General features: G+C 50.4%; 1 long non-coding RNA gene across 1 annotated transcript; it reads left to right on the top strand.

Annotated features, from left to right (window-relative positions):
• On the top strand, nt 1-5,111 carry LOC138923971 (uncharacterized). Its single transcript, XR_011438354.1, has 3 exons — nt 1-302; nt 1,260-2,579; nt 4,839-5,111. It is a non-coding gene; the product is annotated as an uncharacterized lncRNA (long non-coding RNA).
• The last annotated feature ends 1,245 nt before the right edge of the window (nt 5,112-6,356 follow it).

Here is a 6,356-nt window from a genome sequence, read left to right as displayed (position 1 = left end):
GTATATGCATGTGGCCCAAGCTGAGCCAATCAGAGTCCATCTTGGAACTTTCCTGCTGGATCCGTGGGGAGAGGCATTCTTTCTTTTTCCTGCTACTCGCGAACTTTAAGTGTGAGTCAAACCAGAGCTTCTTGCCGCCATCTTTCTTCGCTACAAGGAGAAAGCCATCTGCAGTTGCAGAGAATGAGGCCAACGTGAGAGGAGAAGCAGAGGGAAGTGGTGGCAGGCTGGTCAGGGCTGAGCTGTCAGACTCCGGTTCCCGCCGGGCCCGAAGCAAAGCTGCCCCTGGACTTGTCAGCCCCGTGAGTCAAGAAAGCATCCCTTTATGTTTTCCCTTAAGAGAGTTTGAGTCTTATCTCTTGCAATCAAAAGTCCTGAGCAGTCTAGGAAATCTAAGCACTTCTGTTCTACTGAGGGTTATTTTTGTTTTAAAAATCAAGAATACATATTGGAGTTTGCAAAGTTCCTATTGGGATGTTCTTGTGCTTTCTCTCCTTTGATTTGTTAAAATAATGCATTAATAGATTTCCTAATATTTAACTACCTTTTTTTTTTTTTAAAGATTGGCACCTGAGCTAACATCTATTACCAATCTTCTTTTTTCTCTTTTTTTCCCTCTCCAAAGCCCCCCAGTACATAGTTGTGTATTTTAATTGTGGGTCCTTCTAGTTGTGGCATGTGGGACGCCGCCTCAGCGTGGCCTGATGTCCACACCCAGGATCCGAACCTGCGAAACCCTGGGCCGCCAAAGCGGAGTGTGCAAACTTAACCACTCGGCCACGGGGCTGACCCCAACTACATTTTTATTCCAAGGATGGATCCCACTTGGTCATAAAAAAAACCTTATTTGTTCTCTTTTAAATTAAATTTTACATCAATATTTATAAGTATAATTTGTCACTGGGGGGGGGGATCAGAAAATTGGTGGATTATGATCCGTATCCAGGTGGTTGACAAATTTTCTTTGGCCTATCAATATTTCAAAACTGGGAGCGTAAATGTGAAAATCCAGCTTTTCTTGAAAAACGAGGGTGGCTCAGTGGAGCTGCCTTTCTGTGTGGAAAGACCGTCTGGGGGGGAGGCTGGTGGTCACCTTTAGACTGGACATGCTCTCCCGTCCCCCGGGAGCCCAGCACTCACCCATGTGCACGCGAGTATTTCCAGTCGGTCATTGTCACACATTTTGCTCACCTGTGTGGTCAGCGAGGTCACTTGAATTTTGCCCCTCTAAGTTTTCTGTCTTGTGCTGTTCTTTGCAGGTCCGCGCGGCCCTGGAAAGGAATGACGCATTCTTTGAAAGGTTGGAAGAACTCACCTGTGAAAATATTGGCCTTGGTGCTTATTCTTTATAAGTCTTTTATTTTCTCCTCAATGTTTCACCCTTCCCAACTTGTCTGAGCCTGTTGTCCTTCCCATCGGAGCTGCAGTCTGGGAAGAGCTCACGCTGTCCCCACCTTCCTGCGGCCTGACAGCACAGTGTGGGGAGGAGAGATGTCCGAGTTCCTGGGCCGCCTTACAGGAAGGCAGGCTCCACCTTGATCTGGAAAGATGTCTGCTGGACGGGAGCAGGAGGGGTGTCTGTTTCCTGGGAGGTGGGAGACCCGTCTTTGGCCTTTGCGTCCTTCCCCCAGCTCTGCTCTGAGCCCTGGAGATGGTTCTGGCAGCCCTCAGACATCGTCCCTATTCCACTGGGGAAAGCTGGTGAGGCAGGAAGTCAGGGCTCCTGCTGGTGAAGGACTTTGCACGTTTTCCCAGGCTGTGCAATCGTCTGCTCAGATCAACTTCCCTGCAAATTGGAGGACATAGGGAGAATCCTTAGGCTTCTCCCCATCCCTCTGGGCTTCCTCTCTTTCCTATCAGCTTGAAGGGAGAGGAGCAGACGGGGCATCTATGCCACACTGCTCCAGCCTCGTCCATCTCTTCCCTTGGTCATCATTTTTGGAAGTTTGTGGTTTCCAAGGCTAAGGAAACCTGACTTTGTGGAAGTCAGTAAAGGGCAACATGTTATCATCATAGATGCTTTCACGGTGGAGGTGCTCCCTGCGCTGGTCTGGAATCAGTCAAGGGAAGTTGCCTTGTAGCGTGACCCACAGCGATGACTTTTAGTTATCCCGTAATAACCTGAAACAATCGTTTAGATAAACATTCAACCTTCTAGACAAGAATTTTCTAAAAAATGCCTCAATTGCATAGACTAACGCCTGCTTCAGAAAGGAATCCTGCGTCTCTGAGGGTGGAACAGAGATGCAGGAAGCTCGGACTTTCATGAGACTGGATCAGACCTTACACTTCTGTGGCCGCTACAGCCAGAGACCAGTTTTGAGACCAAGTTTTCAGGGACCACGGACTGTGCAAACATGAGCTGTGACTGGGGGAAGCACAGTGGACATCGATTGCTTTTGTCTGCTCAGCCCTTTTCTTTGTCATACGGTGACAGATGTTGACCTCCTGGCCAAAAGGATTGGACATATGATCCAAGGCAAGGAAATCAAAGTCCTCTTAGGGGATTTTTGCAAATGAGATCTGGAAGAGAGAGGCCTGCTTTTCTCAGCAGCCGAGCGCTGTGGTCCGTGTGAAAAGTGAGTCTGAGGGGGAACAAAACCAACATAAGGAGCCGTGAGAGGAAGAGCAAGCTCAGGGTTCCGCTAATTTATGAAGCTGGCTCCATTCCTGCCTTCCCCATGCTTTGGCTATTGATTTGATAAATTCCATCTTTGCCACGCTCATTGGGGTCGGCTTTGGGGAATCTGCAGAGTCGCGACTAGTGGGCTGTTCCTCAGCGGCAGACGTGAGAGGTTGCATGCAGGCATGACTATTGCACGGGCTCCACACCTCCGATCCCTAGAGAATTTAAGTCGTTGCTTTGTCACAGAAGACTTGAGATGCAGACTCCCTAAATTAGAATTTCGACACCACTCCTATCGCTTTAGTGAGCATGGTTTTTATTTTTGATGTTTGAATTTTTGAGAAATCGTTATTAGCGTATATGCTTGAGAGAACAAGGCATCTGATGAAGGGAGATTCATTGAGAGTTCCCTTCTGGAGAAGGGTCCCCAAAGGGTATGAGGTGGCAGTGGTGTCAGGGTGCTGGGAGGCAGAAGAGCTGCGAAGGAGCTAGTCTGCTCCTCCTCAAAGCCATTGGGAGCCATCCATGGGGACCCAACCCATTCCTGATCACCATCCTTGGCTGAGGGACCCCTCAAGCTCGCTGAGGCTTGATCGCCTTGCCTTTCTCTCCGTGGCATGTGTATGTTTATTTGGTGTCCCCCTAGGTCTTACGCCGTGTGGACAGGAAGAGATCACTTGTAGAGATCATCACCAACAGCATCGAAAGTCCTGTGACTGGGCTGGGAAGGGTGGATGGGGCACCACCTGACACCATCCTCTCCCTAGAGGGGGTCTGGGGAGAGATTTCTTCCAGCGCCTGAGTCCCCTGGCCTAGGAGTGACGTGTGGCCCTGGGCTATTGGTGGGGAAGTAGTCCTGGGCCGGTAGGATCCTCCAACCAATCGGGGGAAGTTACAGCGTCGTGCAGTCTCTCTTATTATCCACATTTATGGCTACCTCAACTCATTCTAAAATTATGCAGTAACTATTGAGCAGCCACCGTTTTTGAACACCTGCTGCGTGCTAGCACTTCTTATATGCAGTGCTGTTCCTCGCTGTAATCTCGGAGAGTTGGTTTTGTTACTCCTGATTTGCAGTTGAGGATACCGAGGCTTCAAGGTGTAGACAGCTCACCCAAAGTCTCCTTCTAGGAAGGGACAGAGGGGAGATTTGAAACCGGGTGGTCTGTCTCTGAACCAGTGCTCTTTGCACCCTTCCAGTGGCTTCTCCTCTGGCCAGCTTTCCAATGATGCCAGTGCTGGGGCCCCACCCCAGACCAGGGAAACAGAGTCTCTGGGAATTGGGGACCAGGTGCTGGTAGGTTTTTCAAGCTCCCCAGATGATGCCAATGTGCAACCGGTGATGGGAGCCTTTGCATTGGGCCATGCTGCCCCTCCTCAGTGCCACGTCCAGTTTCTCGGCCATCCTCATCTCCCCTCTTTGCTTCACGCCCTACAGCCAACCTCTTAGCACATCCTGTTGGCCTCACCTTCAAAACCTGCCTAGAATTGCACGCTGCCCACAGCCCCGCTGCTCCCGTCCCGAGTGCATCTCCTGGCTGGACCATTCTGTTGTCTCCTTTTGATCTTCCTGCCTCTCTCTTTGCCCTGCTGCCATCCATTGTCGGCACAGCAGCCAGAATGATTCTTGTCATAAATGTCAGATCAGGTCAGTCCTCGCTCGGAACCTCAGAGCAAAACCCAAAGTCTTTCCCAAGTCTAGACGTCCTCTCTGCTCTAGCTCTCATCTCTCTCTGACCTCAGGTCCTGCCAAGTCGCCCCCTTGCGTCCTTCCCTGAATGTGAACTGGAGTCTCAGCTGGTGCTGGAGCACGCCCACAGTCTTCTGCTCAGGGCCTTTGCACTTCCTGTTCCTTCTGCCTAGATCCGTCTTCCCCCAAAATAGCCTGGAAGCTCACTCGTGCAGCTCCTTCCTCCTCTGCTCAAACGTGCCCTCGGCTGAGGGGCCTCCCCAGACCACTCATCCGTGACGGCAGACTCTCAGCCCACGTTCACTCTGCAGCCGTCCTCGTGCCTCCTAACACACCCAGTGCTGTCATCGTTTTCCTTTGGTCTGTCTTTCCTCCCTAGAATGTCAGCTCCGTAAGAGCAAGGACTTGCTTTTCTTCATTGTTCCATCCCAAGCACCTGAAATGGGCCCTGTTTGGTGAGTATTTGTAGAATGAGTGAAAAAATAGAACACAACTTTTTTTTTCTTTTTCCTTTTTCTTTAGCTGAGGAAGACTGGCCCTGAGCTAACATTCGTGCCCATCTTCCTCTACTTTACATGTGGGATGCCTACCACAGCATGGCTTGACAAGCGGTGCCATGTCCGTACCCAGGATCCAAACCGGTGAACCCTGGGCGGCCGAATCGGAACGTGCGCCCTTAACCACTGCGCCACCAGGCCGGCCCCAAACACAACTTTTTTTAATGTGAGAAATTAAATGGGAAAATAAGATGAAGAAAAATAAAACAAAGCCATGGGTAACGTTAATGCCCACAATACGTTCTGCGTATCTTGTATGTTTTGTATGTTTTTCTCAAGTGTTGAATGCAAATTTGGCTTTTGGCCTTAAGTAACCAACAGAAAAAGGGAAATGGCACTAAATGTCCTTAAGAAAGATAGAAGTCTGCTGCACAGGGAAACCCCGGCTATTCCTGAGGCTGAGATGGACGTCAGAGGACCAACTCAATCCTCCTCAGATGTCACAGCACGGGAAAGCGGACAACAGCCCCAGGTTCACATTAACTCTTTATCCGGCTACCAGATTAAACCACTTTTTCAGGATTCCCCTGCTAGCCAAGCCTGTGTCTAATTACTCACTCGTCCTTCTGAGCATCAGCGAGGGTGCCCTGTGCTGCAGCCAGAGGAGTTTGTGTCCTCCCCAGGGGGACCAGCTCTTCCGGTTTGTCTGGAACAGAAAGGGCTACAGAGACGTGGGACTCGTGGCATTGAAGCCGGAAAGCCCAGACGAACTGGGTTCGAGTCACTCACCCCACCTGGTTGTCTTAGGGTCCAGCCTTCGAGTTGCTCTCTTGAGAAAAACTCACTGAGTTAGAGGACGGATGACTTCTCTCTTCAGGATGGGAGGTTTGTCGTGGTGGGGAAGCTGAGTTCCTGTTTTCTTTATCTGACCCGTAAGGAAGTAAAGAGGGCAGAATTTGGAATGTGGGATAACACTGCAGAGCCTGAGATCAAGCCTTCAGAACACGAACAGGTGAACGGAAGGGACCATCAGGCGGGTTTCGGGTGTAAAGGCACAGACCTCCGGAGCTCAGGCAGACGCAGAGACCGTGGTCCCCGGAGAGCAGGGAGAAATGATGCCAGAGGGGCGAGCACGCAGACCCCAGGAAAAAGGGGCCACTAGGCAGTTGTTGGCAGCCAGCTGGAGAGCTATGGGGGAGGAAGCCCCCGTTTGAGGGCCTCCAGGCTGTGTAGACTCTGCCTTCCTTCCAGCTGTGACCGCTAAGCAGCTCAGAGAGGCCTGTCTTTTCTTCTTTTAATTGAGACATAATTGGCACGACATTGCGTAAGTCTAAGGTGTGCACGCGTTGATTTGATATGTCTATATATCGCGGTGCGATCACCACTGCAGCTTTAGCTACACGTCACGTCCTTATCATCTCATTTTTGTGGTGGGAACAATTAAGATCTAGTCTCTTAGCAACTTTGAAGCTTACAACACAGGATTGTTGATTACAGTCTCTATGCTCTGCATTAGGTCTCCAGGACTGACTTATCTCCTAGT

The sequence above is a fragment of the Equus caballus genome, chromosome 1 (assembly GCF_041296265.1).
Source record: "Equus caballus isolate H_3958 breed thoroughbred chromosome 1, TB-T2T, whole genome shotgun sequence".
In the NCBI taxonomy this organism is placed as follows: domain Eukaryota; kingdom Metazoa; phylum Chordata; class Mammalia; order Perissodactyla; family Equidae; genus Equus; species Equus caballus.
This window is presented reverse-complemented; position numbering and strand designations above follow the sequence as displayed.